Raw genomic sequence first — 18311 nt, 5'->3', positions numbered from 1 at the left:
GTATAGTAGATCTACCAATTAATGAGGTCAGAAAGGGACATTGACATCTTTGACTATAATCATGGATTTGTCTGTGTCTTCCTTCACTTCTATTATTTTTTGCTTGATATATTTGAATCTTTGTTGTTTGGTACATAAACACTTTGAACTGCTGTATCTTCTTGGTGGATTGACATTTTTTATATTATTTAATTTCCCCTATTTTACCTAGTTAATTTTTTCTTCTGGCATCCAATCTATTTTGACTTTTTAAATTTTTTTCTGTGTATGTATAATAGAATTTTCCATATTAGCCATTTTTAAGTTTACACTTCATTGGCATTGATTACATCAATTATTGTGTGACATCACCACTATGTATTTCCAGATCTTTAATCACTCAAAATTTACTTCATTCTACAGAAATTCTGTAACAATTAAACAATAACTCCCCATCCCACCCTTCCCCTCAGCCCCTGGTAACCTCTAATCTACTTTCTATTTCTATGAATTTGCTTATTTTAGATATTTCATATAAGTACAATCATCAAATATTTACTCTTCTGTGTCTGGCATATTTCACTGAACATGATATTTTCATTGTTCATCTGTTGTAGCTTCTATCAGATCTTCCATTTTTATGACCAAATAATATTCTGTTTTATGGGTATGTCACATATTTTGACACATTGTCAGTTTATGAACATGTGGATTGTTTCTACTTTTTGACTATTGTGAATAATGCTGAAATGAACACTGGCATACAAGTACTTTTTGACTCTCTATTTTTCTTTTTTCTCCAGTTTTATTGAGGTATAATTGAAAAATCAAAAATTTTGTGTATTTAGGGTATTAAGGTATGATGATTTCATATATGTATACATTGTGAAATGATTACATTCAAGCTAATTAACACATCTGTTAACTCACATAATTACATAGTTATTTTTTTTTGTGATGAGAATACTTAAGATCTATTCTTTTAGCAAATTTCAAGTACACAATATAATTAACTATAGTCACCATGTTTTACATTAGATCCCCAAAACTTATTCACCCTATAACTGAGAGTTTGTATCCATTGACCAACATCTCTCAATCTTCTCCACCTCTCAGCCCCTGGCAGCCACGTCTCTGCTTTCTGCTTCTATAAGTTAGACTTTTTTAGATTCCTCATGTGAGATCATACAGTATTTGTGTTCCTGTGTTTGGCTTGTTTCACTTAGCACAGTGTCCTCTATGTTCACCCATGTTGTCATAAATGGCAGTATTTTCTTATTTTTATGGCTGAATTATATCTATAACTTTATCTCACATTTCTTTATTCTTTTGTTGATGGACATCTGGGTTGTTTCCATATCTTGGCTATTGTGAATGATGGTGCAATGAGCATGGAGTGCAGACATCTCTTTGAGATACAGATTTCATTTCCTCCTTTGGATATATACCCAGAAGTCAGACTGCTGTATCATATGATTGACTCTCTATTTTTGGCTATTTTGGGTATATATCTGGGAGTATAGTTGCTCAAGTTGTATTTCTATATGTAACTTATTGAGGAGCCACCAATCTGTTTTCTATTGTAACTGTACAATTTTATGTATCTGCTAGCAATGCAGAAGGATGCCAATTTCTCCAATCCTTGCCAACACTTGTTATTTTCCATTTTAAAAAAATGCCATCTCAATAGATATAAGTGGTATCTCATTGTGGCTTTGATTTGCATTTCCTTAATGATTAATGATTTGTGCTTCTTCTCACATGTTTATTGGCCATTTGTATATCTTATTTAGAGAAATATTTATTCAAGTCTTTTGCCCAATTGTTAATTGTATTGCTTGTCTTTTTTGTTTTTGAGTTTAGGATTATTCAGATATTTTGGGTACTAAACCCTTATCAGATACATGATTTACAAATATTTTCTCTGAATCTGTATGTTGTCTTTTTACTTTCTTGATAATGTTCTGTGAGGCAAAAAAGTGTTTTATAAAATTGTTTTTATTTTGATTAATTTCAATTTATTTATTTATATTGCTTGTGTACTTGGTGTAACATCTTAAGGATGCATTGCCAAATCCAAATTATATTGATTCATTTTCTTATGGTGAACCACCCTGGTATTTCTGGGTTAAATCCTACTTGTCATGGTGTATAAACTTTTTATATGCTGCTCAATTGGCTTGTTAGTATTTTGTTGAGAGATACTTGCCTCTAATATCTTCCTGTGATGTCTTTATTTGCCTTTGTTATCTGGGTAATGCTAGTCTCTTAGAATGAGTTAGGAAATGGTCTTTCCTCTTCTATTTATTTCTAATAGTTTTTGAAGAATTGGTTTTAGTTTTTCTTAAAATATTTGATAGATTTCACCAGTGAAGCCATCTTATCATGGACTTTTTTTTTGCTTGCAGAAGTATAATTACTGACTCAATCTCTTTGTGAGAGGTCTGTTGAGTTTTGTATTTCTTTTTGAGTCAAGTTAGGTGATTTGTTTGTTTCTAGGAATTTGTCCAATTCATCTAGTTTATTTAATTTGTTGACATATAATTATTCATCATGATTTCTTATAATCTTTATATTTCTGTATGTTCCATAGTAAAGTCCCCACTTCATTTCTCATTGAATTATTATTATTGTGCTTGGTCAGTCTAGCTAAAGTTTTATCTATTTTGTTAATCTTTTTCAAGAACCAAATGTTGGTCTTGTTTATTCTATTGTTTTTGTCTTTTGTAATCTACCTCTCCTCTAATCTGTATTATTTCTTCCTTCTGCTAGTTTTGGGTTTAGTTGTCTCTTCTTTTGATAGTTCCTCAAGTTGTAATTAGGGTACTCTTGTTGTTGTAACTTGAGATCTCTCTTCTTTCTAAATGTAGACATTTACAGCTATAAACTTCCTGCTGAGCACTGCCTTTGCTGCATCCCATAGGTTTGGTATACTGGGGTTTCATATTTATTCACCTATAAGTATTTTCTAGTTTCCCTTGTGATTTCTTCTTTGACCTATTGTTTAAGAATATGTTCTTTAATTTCCATATTTATGCGAATTTTCTAGTTTTCCTTCTGTTATTGTTTTTAAGTTTTATTCTGTTGTGATTGGAAGTGATATTTTGTATGATTAAAGACTTCATAAATTTATTGAGACTTGCTTTATAGCCTAACATATGGTTTCTTCTGAAGAATGTTCCATCTGCCCTTGAGAATTATTTATTTTCCGTTGTTGTTGAGTAGATTGTCCTGTATATATCTTTTAGGACCAATTGCTTTATTGTGTTGTTCAAGTACTCTATTTCCATACTGATCTTTTACTTGGGTGTTCCAGTCATAATTGGAAGTTGGGTATTGAACTCTCCAACTATTATTTAGAACTATTTTTCCCTTCAATTCTGTCAATGTCTGTTTCACATATTTTGGAAATCTGATATACGGTGCTTATATGCTTATAATCATTATATCTTCTTGGTATATTGACTTTTTATGAATATATAATGTCCTTCTATGTCTTTTGCAACAGTTTTTGAGTTAAACTCTACTTTGTCTGATATTAGTTTAACCACCCCAGATCTTTTCTGGTTACTATTTAAATATAGTACATTTTCCCATCCATTTCCTTTCAACTTATTTATATCTTTGGATCTAAAGAGCTTTTATACACAGCATGTAGTTAGATCATATTATTTAACCATTTGGAAATTCCCTACTTTTGATCGGAGAGTTAAATCCATTTACATTTCCAGTAATTACAGTTTAAAAAGGACTTACTTCTGCGTTTTGCTATTTCTCTTATATTGTACCTTATAGCTTTTACTCTATCATTTTCTTCACTTTTGCCTTATCTTGTGTTTGGTTAACTTTTTGTAGTAAACAATTTTATCTTCTCATTTATATTTATGTGGTATATTTTAGATATTTAATCTGTGGTTTCTATGATGATTACATATAATATCATAAATATGTTACAATCTAGTTCAAATGGATACATTTTTAACTTCAGTAGCATACAGAAGTTCTGTTCCTAGATAACTCTGCCCCCACTACCTTTATTTCGCAGTTGTCACAATTATATCCTTAAACATTTTGTGCCTAGTAATGTAAAATATTTTTACACATTTTAAATCATGTAGGAAATAAGAGGTGGTTTCCAACCCCAAAATATAATAATATGGGCCTTTAAATAGGCCAGTGTATTTAGTTTTACCAGAAATCTTCATTTCTCCCTGTGGCTTTGAGATACACTCTAATGTCCTTTCATTTCCATCTGAAGGACTCACTTTAACAATTTTTGTAAAAAGGTCTAATGGTTATCAAACTCCCTTACTTATTACTTATCTGGGAATGTCTTAATATCTCCCTTATTTTTGAAGGACAGTTTTGCCGTATGTAGAATTCCTGGTTGACTTATTTTTTACTACTTTAAATATGCCATCCCACTGCCTTCTAATCTCCATGGTTTCTGATTAGAAATTGGCATTAAGCACACTGAGGATCTCTTGTACATGACAAGCTGTTTCTGTATTGCTGCTTTCACATTTCTCTCTTTGGCTTTGGCTTTTATAGTTGAATGATAATATGTCTTATTGTGGGTTACTTTAAGTTTACTCTATTTGGAGTTCATTGAATTTCTTGGATTTGAATCTACATATTTTTCACAAAATTTGGAGAGTTTCTGCCCTTTCTTCTTTAAATATTCTCAAATATTCTTTCTGCTCTTTTCTCTCTGTTCCCCTCTGAGACTCCCATAATGCATACTGTTGGTCTGCTCCAACCAAAAGACATAAACTGGCTGAATGGATACAAAAACAAGACCCATACATTTGCTGTCTATAAGAAACCCACTTCAGAGCTAGAGGCATATGCAGGCTGAAAGCAAGGGGATAGAAAAATATATTCCATGCAAACAGAAACCAAAAGAAAGCTGGAATAGCAATACTTACATCAGACAAAATAGATTTTAAATTAAAGACTGTTACAAGAGACAAAGAAAGACACTACACAATGCTTAAGGTATCAATCCAAGAAGAGGATATAACAGTTGTAAATATATATGCACCCAACATAAGAGCACCTCAATATATAAAGCAATTGTTAACAGACATAAAAGGAGAAATCAATACTAACACAATAATAGTGGGGAACTTTAGCACCCCATTTACATCAATGGACAGATTGTCCAGACAGAAAATCAATAAGGAAATACAGGCCCTAAATAACATATTAGAGCAGATGGACTTAATTGATATCTACAGAGCATTCCATTTGCAGAATGCGCATTCTTCTCAAGTGCACATGGAACATTCTCCAGAACTGACCACATGCTGGCCCACAAAGCTAGCCTCAGAAAATTTAAGAAAATCCAAATCATACCAAGGATCTTTTCCAATCACTATGCTATAAGGTTAGAAATCAACTACAAGAAAAAAAAAACTGCAAAACTGCAAACACATGGAGTCTAAACAATATGCTACTGAACAACCAATAGATCACTGAAGAAATCAAACAAATACTTTGAGACAAATGAAAATGAAAACACACAATCCAAAACCTCTGGGACGCAGCAAAAGCAGTTCTAATAGGGAAGTTTATAGCGATACAAGCCTACCTCAGGAAACAAACAAACAAAAAAACCTCAAGTAAACAACCTAACCTTACACATAAAGCAGCTGGAGAAAGAAGAACCAACAAATGCCAAAGTTAGAAGAAGAAAAATCATAAAGACTAGAGCAGAAATAAATGAAATAAATCAATGAAACTAAAATCTGGTTCACTGAAAAGATAAACAAAATTGATAAATCTTTAGTCAGACTCATCAAGAAAAAAAGGGAGAGGGCCCAAATTAATAAAATCAGAAATGAAAAAGAAGTTGCAATCAACACCACAGAAATACAAGGGATCATAAAAGGCTACTATGAACAACTATATATGAACAAAAAAGACAACCTAGAAGAAATGGACAATTTCTTTGAAAGGTACAATTTGCTAACACTAAACCAGGAAGAAACAGACAATATGAATAGGCCAATTACCAGTACTGGAATTAAATCAGTAATTAAAAACCTCTCAACAAACAAAGGTCCAGGACTAGATGGTTTCACAGCTGAATTCTACCAAACATTTAGGAAAGAGTTAACACCTATCCTTCTGAAACTATTCCAAAAAATTGCAGAGGAAAGAACACTTCCAAACTCATTCTATGAGGCCATCATCACTCTGATACCAAAACCAGACAAAGATATCACAAAAAAACTACAGGCCATTTTATCACTTATGAATATAGATGCAAAAATCCTCAACAAAATACTAGCAAATTGACTCCAACAATGCATTAAAAGGATCATACACCATGATCAAGTGGGACTGATCCCAGGGATGCATGGATTTTTAAATCTCTGCAAATCAATCAATGTGATACATCATATTAACAAATTGAATAATAAAAACCATATGATCATCTCAACAGATGCGGAAGAAGCTTTCAATAAAATTCAACATCCATTTATGATAAAAACTCTCCAGAAAGTGGGCAGAGATGTAACATACCTCAACATAATGAAGGCCACATAAGAAAAACCCACAGCTAACATCATACTTAATGGGGAAAAGCTGAAATAATTTCCTCTAAGATCAGGAATAAGGCAAGGATGCCCACTCTTGCCACTTTTATTCAACATAGTTTTGGAAGTCCTAGCCATAGCAATCAGAAAAGAAAAAGAAATAAAAGGACTCCAAATTTGGAAATGAAGAAGTAAAACTTTCACTGTTTGCAGATGACATGATACTATACATAGAAAACCCTAAAGAAGTGACCAGAAAACTACTAGAACTCAATGAATTTGGTAAAGTTTCAGGATACAAAATTAATATACAGAAATCAGTTGCATTTCTATACACTAACAATAAAATAACAGAAAGGGAAATTAAGGAAAGATACCATTTACCATTGCACCATATATAATAAAATACCTAGCAATAAACCTACCCAAAGAGGCAAAAGATCTGTACTCTGAAAACTATCAGACACTAATGAAGGAAATTGAAGATGACATAAACAAATAGAAAGATATACCATGTTCTTGGATTGGAAGAATCAATATTGTTAAAATGGCCATACTGCCCAAGATGATATACAGATTCAATGCAGTCCATATCAAATTACCAATGAACAAAAAAATGTTAAAATTTGTATGAAAACACAAAAGACCTCAAATGGCCAAAACAATCTTGAAGAAGAAGAATGGAGCTGTGGGAATCATGCTCTCTGACTTCAGACTATACTACAAAGCTACAGTAATCAAAACAGTATGGTGCTGGCACAAAAACAGACACATAGATCAGTGGAACAGGATAGAAAGTCCAGAAATAAACCCATGCACATATGGTCAATTAGTCTATAACAAAGGAGGCAAGAATATACAATGGAGAAAAGACAGTCTCTTCAATAAGTGGTGCTGGGAAAACTGGACAGCTACCTGTAAAAGATTGAAATTAGAACATTCCCTAACACCATATACAAAAATAAACTCAATGGATTAAAGACCTAAATGTAAGACCAGATACTATAAAACTCCTGGAGGAAAACATAGGCAGAACACTTGCTGACATATATTACAGCAATATATTTTTTGAACCAGCTCCTGGAGTATTGGAATTAAAAGCAAAAATAAACAAATGGGATCTAGTTAAACTTAAAAGCTTTTGCACAGCTAAGGATACCATCAATAAAATGAAAAGACAACTTACAGAATGGGAGAAAATGTTTGCAAATGATGAAACCAACAAAGGCTTGATCTCCAGAATATATAAGCAGTTCATAAGACATAATAAGAAGAAAACAAACAACCCAATCCAAAAATGGGCAGAAGACCTAAACAAGCAATTCTCCAAAGAAGACTTCTTATACAAATGACCAATAGGCACATGAAAAAATGCTCAATATCGCTAATTATCAGAGAAATGCAGATCAATACTGCAGTGAGATATCACTTCACACCAGCCAGAATGGCCATCATTCAAAAGTCCACAAATGATAGATGCTGGAGAGGGTGTGGAGAAAAGAGAACCCTCCTACATTGTTGGTGGGAATGTAGATTGGTGCAGCCACTATGGAGGACAGTATGGAGGTTTCTTAAAAAACTGAAAATAGACTTACCATGTGATCCAGCAATCCGACTCCTGGGCATATATCCAGAGAAAAATAAAATTCAAAAAGACACATACACCTGTATGTTCATAGCAGCACTACTTATGATAGCCGAGACATGGAAACAACCCCAATGTCCATCAACAGATGACTGGATAAAGAAGAGGTGGTGCATATATACAATGGAACACTACTCAGCCATAAAAAAGAATAAAATAACACCATTTGCAGCAACACGGATGGGCCTGAAGACTGTCATTCAAAGTGAAGTGGGCCAGAAAGAGAAAGAAAAATGCCATATGACATCATTTACATATGAAGAATCTAAAAAATAATAAGATTAATAATGACACAAATGAACTAATTATTGTTTTGATTTCTTGATTATGTACAAGCACATTTGACTGTCCTTTATGATTGGATTACCACATTCTGTTGATCCATATTTTGTAGTTGGCTTTATTTCTTTGATAACTGTGTAAGTTTAAAAAGCTAAAGATCTAATCTGTTCTTTGAAACAATAATTAGTACATACATGAAAACTAAAAAAATAATAAAGCCATGAATTTTTGAAAGAAAATTAGCTTTTCCTTATTTGAAATGATTAGCTCAGGGTATACATAGCATAAATAAAATATGAAAGTACATTAGCTCAAAAATGGGCATGTAAACAGCTTAAATTTATTAATGATGCACATGAGTAAATATTGCAATATGAAGAAACCCACTATAATAATTTCCATTTTGCTCAATAGCAAACTCTTAATCTTTTTAGAACTCAAAAAAAAAAAAAGCCAAACAAACAAGATTGCCTGCAAGTACTCTGTGGAGAAATACTGTTTAAATAATCCACAAAAATAGTGCTTATAAAAAAAATAAAGCTAGGTCATTTATGTAAAACGTCATTGAAAGCGATCTGATGTGGACGAGTGGAGACCTGGATTCTGGTTTTATGTTTGCCACTTACTAGATTTGTGACTCTGGGAAATGTATTCCACCTTTCTGGGCTTCAGATGCCACATACCTTCAAGAATTAGACTCTAAAGGCTTTTCCAGATAAACTGTAGGAAGTGCTGCCAGTGCTCTGCCCACGTCCTCTGAGATTTCTTTATTACGTGTGCGCTCGCATGCACACTGCATGAGCTCCAGATGAATGCTTGCTCTCAGCAGCTTCAACTGTCTTTGTGAGCTGCCCTTAGGTTCAGACCTGCTTTACTTGCAGGGCAAACCTCCCGTAACCAATGACTGATCTATATCAACACCCCAGCTCCGTATCACTAACTCTTTTGCCCTTGGATGGGGACAGTATCTCGATGAGACTTCCCCTCTCTCCAGCGTTTTCTTCTGAGGTGGAGCCAAAGCCAACCTCTGAGAACTTGAAGCTATACTTTTGGATGTACTTCTTCCCTTCTTTTTCCAATTTCTTCCCTTTCCTATGTTTCCTGGGAGCACTGCCTAATAAATCAATTTCAGAGAAAAAAAAAAAAAGAGGTTGGTCTTATTTTTTTTTAATTTTCTGTAAGACAGATAAAGTATCTTTGTGTTCCATGGTTCCAAGTAAGAGTTCTTAATCCTGATCCAGGATATAAAACTGGTTACTCCTTTAACCGCACATTATAATGTGATTCATGGTATAAATACTCTGAATGTAGAATTTACACAGTTTATGTTCAAGAACTGCCCTATGTGTTTTAATTGACTGGTAAGTGGTTTTACATATAGACATGTATTCAATTCAGTGATATCAATTGTACAAAGATGTGTTTATATCTTTTAAAAGCTTTAAGTTTATACCAATATAATATAAATTGAATAAATTTAGAAAGTAAAGGAAAAGTTTTCATTTTCCTATTGCATTAAAGGGTGCCACTAGCATTCATTCTAATTCCTTGTCCATGTGCTCACAAGCTGGATTTGCTCTTAGGCCAGGGTACTTGTAGAGAACTTCATCCTTTATTAGAGAAGGCAAAATATAATTCTTTAAAGATTGTGAATGTCCCCCAGCCCAAGGCCACCAAAAAAAAGAGCTGTAGTTGAACTATTGGGTTTATTAATTGTTGTAGCAAGGGAGAATGCACACCAAGGGGTACCATAAGGCATCTCAGTAAGTGGGTATGTGGGAAAGTGTTATAACAGGTCTGAGAGTGCCTGTCTTCAGAAAGACTGGTTCACAAGGTTGGATCTTGGTTGGCTTTTGGTAACTTGGCAGATGTACATTTTCCTGTAGTGACAGAAAAATTTCTCTAACTGATAAATATGGTTCACTGTGTGTAGGCTGCTTGTACAAATAGTGTGGTATATGCTGAACATCTGATTTCCTTATGGGTGTATGGAATTTGATACATATTAGGCAGATGGTGCCTATGGGACCAGCATCCCTCACTCTCTCCTGCCCAAAAAAAACAGCTTAGCATTCATCTCTAATGAGTTTGCCTGGCAGACAACACTTTTCAGGTTTTGTCACAACTCTTTTCTGGAGGAAATAAGTGCATCCAGTGCAACTCCACTGGGAGAGGACTCTTGGAAATTTGTCTCTGATTTCTTCCAGACCTTGCTCTTTGTGCCTTTTCCTTGCTGATTTGCTTTGTATCCTTTGACTGTAATAAATTTTAGCTGTGAATATAACTATATGCTCAGTCCTGTGAGTCATTCCAGTGAATCACTAATCCTGGCAGTGGTCTTGGGGACCCCTGACACAATTGGCTTCAGAAGTGAGTTTTTTTTGTTTTTGTTTTTTATTATTTTTTTTTTTGGTGGGGAGAGGTAATTAGGTTTATTTATTTATTTATTCTTGGAGGAGGTACTGGGGATTGAGCCCAGGACCTCATGCATGCTAACCATCGCTCTACCACTTGAGCTATACCCTCCCACCAGAAGTGAGACTTGACAGAGCGCTTGGATTCATTGAAATATGGCAGAAGCATTTTTTTTTTGGAAAAGGAAGAAGAAACAGAGGATAATAACTTTTTTATAATTGTGGTTGATTTACAATGTTATGTTAGTTTCTGGTGTACAGCATAGTGATTCAGTTATACATACATATTTGTGTGTATATATATATTTTCATTAAATCAACCTAAATGTCCATTGAAAGATGATTCAATAGAGAACTTTTGATTCTTGTATGCCACAGAGTAATCCATGATATGAAATATCAGGTCAGCTGCTTTCTGCCATAAGAGTTACAAGTTACCTATAAAACTTTGGTGAAATATCCAATCACAGCAGAGTTGGTTCTCTGGACCACTGGCTACTTTGGCCTTGCAGGCTAAAGTGAGAAATTAAAAAGTGCAGCTCGAGTGACACCTTTGTTTTTGTTTTTGTTTTGTTCTCTCCTCTAAGAGGGAGGAGAAAGCACACAAACATTCCCAAAGGGGGGCTTTGGTTGGGACAACAATGTTTTAAGTATGTGCGCTGTTCTTTCCTCCAAATGCATGAGAAGAAAGTTACATCAGTTTCCAGGACTGCAGCAATGCTTTAGATAAACCATAAGAAAAAGACAAAGAAGAAAAAACAACCACCAATATAACATCTTTCAACCACTCTCCCCACCCAACGTGGAATTCCATTCAAGATCTCTCAAAAACTGTGTTATTTACCCTATAGAGCGGAATTCACTGATAAGGATTTGAATAAACTTTCAATGAGTAAAAAAAGGGAGGGAATTTCTACTTTGTGGCTATTGTATCTGATGTATAATAAAAATTAATGTAAATTTTAAATGCTTATAATTTCATAAATAAAAGGATTGTTCCCATCAGGTGCCAATTGTCTGTACCTGACTCTAGTATGAAATCTAATACTGTTTGCCCTGTGCTGATTTTGATTTGTATCCTTTCACTATAATAAATCTTGGCTGTCAGTATGACTATATGCTGAGTCCTGTGATCAGTAGTGAAACTGAATTTAGGAGTCGTCTTGGGCATCTCCATACAGTGGATGTTCAAAAGGATTTATTATAGGATTTGCATTTGTATTAGGTGATTAGGGTGAAGATTTAAGCAAACTAGGCTTTACTCTGTATTTGGTGGTGTCAGGAGATGGAGGCAATTCTATGACTTTATATCTTTTAAAATGTGTTATCAAGAAATAAGGATGATTAAAATGAGGTTAAAAGAGGGGAATGATATAGCTTAAGTGGTAGAGCACATGCTTAGCATATACAAGGTCCTGGGTTCAATCCCCAATACCTCCTCTAAAAATAAATAAGTGAACCTAATCACCTCCCCTGCCAAAAAAAAAAAAAGTAATTGGTAAAGTAGCATCATTAAAGTAGCATCAGGATAGGGGCATGTTTGATAATTTCTGTGCTTTGAATGATGTCTATGTATTTTTCTGTATTCAGACACCCTTACTGTCAGAGTGGCCTTCTGTTATGTTAGTGTTGTAAGATTGCATACATTCAGTAGGAGAGCACCAAGAACTACCCTTGTGTCAGGCCAGTTCCTGATGTCAGTAGTTGCTTTTCTTTTTCTCAGGTTTATGATATGTAGCAATTTTTCCTGTTGTTGGAAGTATTTTGATAAATTTTCCTAGATGATTTTTATAAATTTAAATAGTCTAGATAGAATGTGGGAAGGGACTCAGGAGATCTGTCATTTCCAACATTACTACTGATTCACCATACGACCCAAGGCATCATTTTATAAGTGGAGAAGCTAGAGGGGAAAATATATTGTGGAGATTTTATAACAAAATTCTCAAGCTCCAAACAAAAAGTCATTTTTAAAACACACTTTTAAAAGGATTGGGGGTGCTTTGGGAAAATAAGTAATTTCTACCTCTAAGTTAAAAATAAAAGATCTTTTATTTTTTTAAGTTCATTTTGAATTTAAATGATAGTAAAGCCATAGACAGGCAAGTTATAACATGAAAAATTAGCTAAGTTTGTGGTTTTTGTCCTTTCTCTTGTTGATGTGATGTATTACATTGATTGACTTGTGTATGTTGAACCAGCCTTGTGTCCCTGGGATGAACCCCACTTGGTCATGATGTATAATCTTTTTTAATGTGTTGTTGGATTCTATTTGCTAAAATTTTGGTGAGGATTTTGGCGTCTATGTTCATCAGTGATATTGGCCTATAATTCTCTTTTTTGGTAGTGTCTTTGCCTGGTTTTGGTATCAGGGTGATGGTGGCTTCATAGAATTAGTTTGGGAGTATTCCCTCCTTTTCAATCATCTGGAAGAGTTTGAGAAGGACTGGTATGAATTCTTCTTTGTATGTTTGGTAGAATTCCCTGGTGAAGCCGTCCGGTCCTGGACTTTTATTTGTAGGGAGGTTTTTAATTGCTATTTCTATTTCCTTTCTAGTGATCGGATTGTTCAAGTGTTCAGATTCTTCTTGATTCAGTCTTGGTGGACTGTATGTTTCCAGAAACTTGTCCATCTCCTCTAGGTTATCCAGTTTGGTTCCATATAGTTTTTCATAATATTCTCGTATGATATTCTGTATTTCTATTTTGTTTGTTTTAATTTCTCCATTTTCCTTTCTTATTTTGCTAAACATAAGACAAGATACAATAAACCTCCTAGAGGAAAACATAGGCAAAACATTATCTGACATACATCTCAAAAATTTTCTCCTAGAAGAAATAAAAGCAAGAATAAACAAATGGGACCTAATGAAACTTACAAGCTTCTGCACAGCAAAGGAAACCGGAAGTAAAACAAGAAGACAACCTACGGAATGGGAGAAAATTTTTGCAAATGAAACCGACAAAGGCTTGATCTCCAGAATATATAGGCAGCTCATACGACTCAATAAGAAAAAAATAAAAAACCCAATCCAAAAATGGGCAGAAGACCTAAACAAGCAATTCTCCAAGGAAGACATACAAATGATCAATAGGCACATGAAAAAATGCTCAGTATCACTAATTATCAGAGAAATGCAAATCAAAACTACAATGAGATATCACCTCACACCAGTCAGAATGGCCATCACTCAAAAGTCCACAAATGACAAATGCTGGAGAGGCTGTGGAGAAAGGGGAACCCTCCTACACTGCTGGTGGGAATGCAGTTTGGTGCAGCCTCTATGGAAAACAGTGTGGAGATTCCTCAAAAGACTAGGAATAGACTTACCATATGACCCAGGAACCCCACTCCTGGGCTTGTATCCAGAAGGAACCCTACTTCAGGATGACACCTGCACCCCAATGTTCATAGCAGCACTATTTACAATAGCCAAAACATGGAAACAGCCTAAATGTCCATCAACAGGTGACTGGATAAAGAAGTGGTGGTATATTTATACAATGGAATACTACTCAGCCATAAAAACCGACAACATAATGCCATTTGCAGCAACATGGATGCTCCTGGAGAATGTCATTCTAAGTGAAGTCAGCCAGAATGAGAAAGAAAAATACCATATGAGATCGCTCATATGTGGAATCTAAAAAACAAAAACAAAAACAAACAAACAAACAAACAAAAACAAAGTGTAAATACAGGACAGAAATAGACTCATAGACAGAGAATACAGACTTGTGGTTGCCAGGGGGGTGGAAGGTGGGAAGGGATAGACTGGGATTTCAAAATCGTAGAATAGATAAACAAGATTACACTGTATAGCACAGGGAAATACACACAAAATGTTATGATAACTCACAGAGAAAAAAATATGACAATGAGTGTGTATATGTCCATGAATGACTGAAAAATTGTGCTGAACACTGGAATTTGACACAACATTGTAAAATGATTATAAATCAATAAAAAATGTTAAAAAAATTAGCTAAGTTTGTAAGTAGGATTTTTGTTTTCATTATTTATTACTATGTGGCTAACAATAAGAACATCCATTAAAAATAATCTATGTAAGATGTAAGAATGGTGTGACTTTATCTATGGAAACAAATGTCTTTATTTTTAGAGGATGTTATTTGGGAGGTCAGTTAGTGGGATAGCTATTTTTGGTGGTAAGGTGGTATGAGTATACTAGGGATTTAAAAGCCCAGTAAAAGCACTTGACATCTATGCATAAAGAAGTCAAACCCAGAGCCATACTGACCTGTCATTTCCTTCATTCTATTATGCAAATTCCAATGGGAACATTTTTGTATTAGCTATGCTGTCATCAAAAGACAATTTAGTCAATTCACTGGAGATTTTGGTCTTTTTGGAAACCTAATATTTAAAAAAAAATCCATGTGATTTAATTTGCCCTGTGTTTGCAATATCTACTTCCTTGTACCACACACTTAAAGGGTATGTCTAGACTGACAGATAGATAAAAAATAATCTGCCAGAAAGTGTACATCCAATATTGGTGTCACTATTCTAATTTAACGTAAGTTAGAAGGTCAATCTCATTTTTTTATTTTATTCAATTATTTTAAAATTAGAATTATTATAGGGCTATATAGGACTTTTATTGTCAGATAATTAACATTCTGTGATACTTATAATAGAGGCAACAATTTCCATAGTTAAATGAGAAACAAGCTAAAGCAACCTGTACTGTTTGGAAATTGGTAATTTATATTTGTGCTTATGGAAATTTAGGGGCAAAAACTTCTGCAAGGAAACAATTAGCAGTAGTTACTGAATTGTTACTGAATGCCAAATAAAAAACTTTTCTAAATATTTTGTATAATTATAATGTGCATAGGTCATATTTTCATTTAGGACAATATAGAAATTGCAACTAGAACTGTAAGTTTAAACAGAAGTAGTTCAATAGTGTTATTGTGTTTCTGTCATTGCATTTGGATTTCATTAGAATTTGTGTCTTAGCCTTCTTAATCCTCTGAAAACCAGTTTCCTTTCTCAAACCTGAAGCCAGCTGGTAATATATTTCTAGGATGATAGACATCCAAAAATTTTAGTCTGCTTGTCCTCTAGAAATTAGATGATGGCAACGAGTGTTTTGAAATTCTTAGGGTGTGCAAGATACTTAAGCCATATATTCAAAGAAAAAGTGTAAGCTAACTGGGTCCTGCTGTGCACAGAAGACACTGAAAGTAGTAGGTTATTTTGCTGTGACCAAGTTACCTGAATCTCTCCGATGAGTTGACCTCCTTCTGCAGGGAGATGAGCTGTTAACTACTGGAAACATTTGGACTTCTTCTTTCATCTCCCCTAGTTAATTAATTAATTAATATATTTATTCATTCATTCATATCTACTCTTGAGTATGAATTGAGAAATATAGTTAGGAAATACTGATAAGCAAAGAGAAGAAAAAAGCACTGAAATTACTCTAAATTCCACAACTCCAGGTGTAGCAACTATTGGTTTCATGTTATTTAAACTTTGTTAAAAAGAAATCAATCTGATACTTGTAAAAATGGTTATTCAGGGCTATTGTGATAGGTATTAAGACTGTTGCAATAAGGGAGAGATCTGGCTCAACTCCAAGTACAAGAACAACTGGGGATTTATAACCAAAGAGCAGGTTAGAGAGGTAGGTCGATGGAAAATTACAAAGAGAAGACTTGAAGAATTCTTGCTAATTTGATCTAATAAGATTCTTGCTGAAGACAGGCTAGGGTGATCAGATATCACCCTGGGGGATGGTGAGGGGTGAAGAATTTGATCCGATATCATGGGTTATCAGATATCAAAGGTGGGAGGATTTGCTCTAAACTGGTTTAGCAGAATTCTTACTAAAATTAGATGAGCTAGACTTGAGGACAAGGCCCAAATTGAAAAGGCCTAGTCAAAAAGAGGGCTCAGAGAAGTCTGTGTAAAGTTTGATCAAAGACAGAGTCTTTGTTCCCTTTTATGCTATGTCTATGCAAATTAGGGATGTGTGTGTGTAGAGAGAGAGAGAGAGAGAAAGGGAGAGAGAGCTAGATCACAGGAAAGATTAGGAAAAAGAAACAAATTTGGGATCCTAGTATATATATTGGGTACTTCTCTATAGTAATGTTTAATTTTGTGTAACGTAATCAGATATTTCCCTTTGGTTTGAAGGCTGCTTGTATGGCTATAAAGAGAAATTTGCAAACTTCAAGTCGCATGAATGAATCTATGTTTTATTTTTATTCATTTATTATTAATAATAGTTTGTTAATTATTCATTTATTAATAATAATTTATTAATAATTTGAATAGTTATTAAATTATTCAAATCACTTAAATATCAGTGAATAATCTTTAAAATGATAATTTTGAGGATTACTTATTGACATGGGAAGATGTTCTTCATAGGAACCTAAAAACGGGAAAAAGGCAGGTATGGAAGAGTCAATACAATATGAGCTCAATTTTTCGAAATCTCTATTTGTTGTTCATACCCAAAGAGTGAAAGAAGTGAAGGCATCAATATACTCACGTTCATTCTCTCAGAATGGTGAGATTGTTAGTGGTTTCATTATCTACTACAAGTCCCTTACTTTCCAAATTTTCTAAAATGAGCTCGTATTACATTTATCAGAAAAGAAAAAAGGAATTTTCTAATTATAGAATTAAAATAAGAAAACAAGCAATGAAAAACTCATAACTATGGAACTATGGGACTGATATATGAGCCTGAGACTTCATATATTATTTAAGTCTTCTATTATCAGTCTGTTTTACATGAGATGTGTTTTAATCAAACACAAGCACACATGCACATATACACACACACAGACACAATTGTAGTTGTTAAGTATTTACTTGATATTCACTGAGGGAAACAACATTTTTCTTTATATTCTACTTAAGCTCCTTGCTCTATCCTCTACACAAGACAGCTTCTGAGACCTTCCAATTTTTATGACTCTCTAACGTGGTCTTTTAGACCAATTACTCATTTCTTTCCTATTCTCTTTCTCCTCCTTTTTCTACTCCCATTTCTTCTTCTCTTCCTCTTCTCTTCTTTTTCCTCATTATTATCAAGAAAGTTTTTAAGTGGAAATTTGGATGTGTGGAAAGTAGCACAGGTACCACATCAAGTATAAAACAACCAGTTACACATCATAGAAATATGTCATCTAAAAGGGAGGCTGTGATCAGAAGGAGAACTTAAGAAACAATCCTACTTACCATTGCATCAAAAAGAATAAAATTCCTAGGAATAAACCCACCTAAGAAGTTAAAAGACCTGTAATCAGAAAACTGTAAGACACTGATGAAAGAAATTGAAAACACACAAACATATGGAAAGATACACTGTGTAGTTTGATTGTAAGAATTAACATAGTTAAAATGACCATACTACCCAAGGAAACCTATAGATTCAATGCAACCCCTATCAAAACATCAAT

The sequence above is a fragment of the Camelus bactrianus genome, chromosome X (assembly GCF_048773025.1).
Source record: "Camelus bactrianus isolate YW-2024 breed Bactrian camel chromosome X, ASM4877302v1, whole genome shotgun sequence".
Taxonomy (NCBI): domain Eukaryota; kingdom Metazoa; phylum Chordata; class Mammalia; order Artiodactyla; family Camelidae; genus Camelus; species Camelus bactrianus.
Note: the sequence above shows the minus strand (reverse complement) of the source record.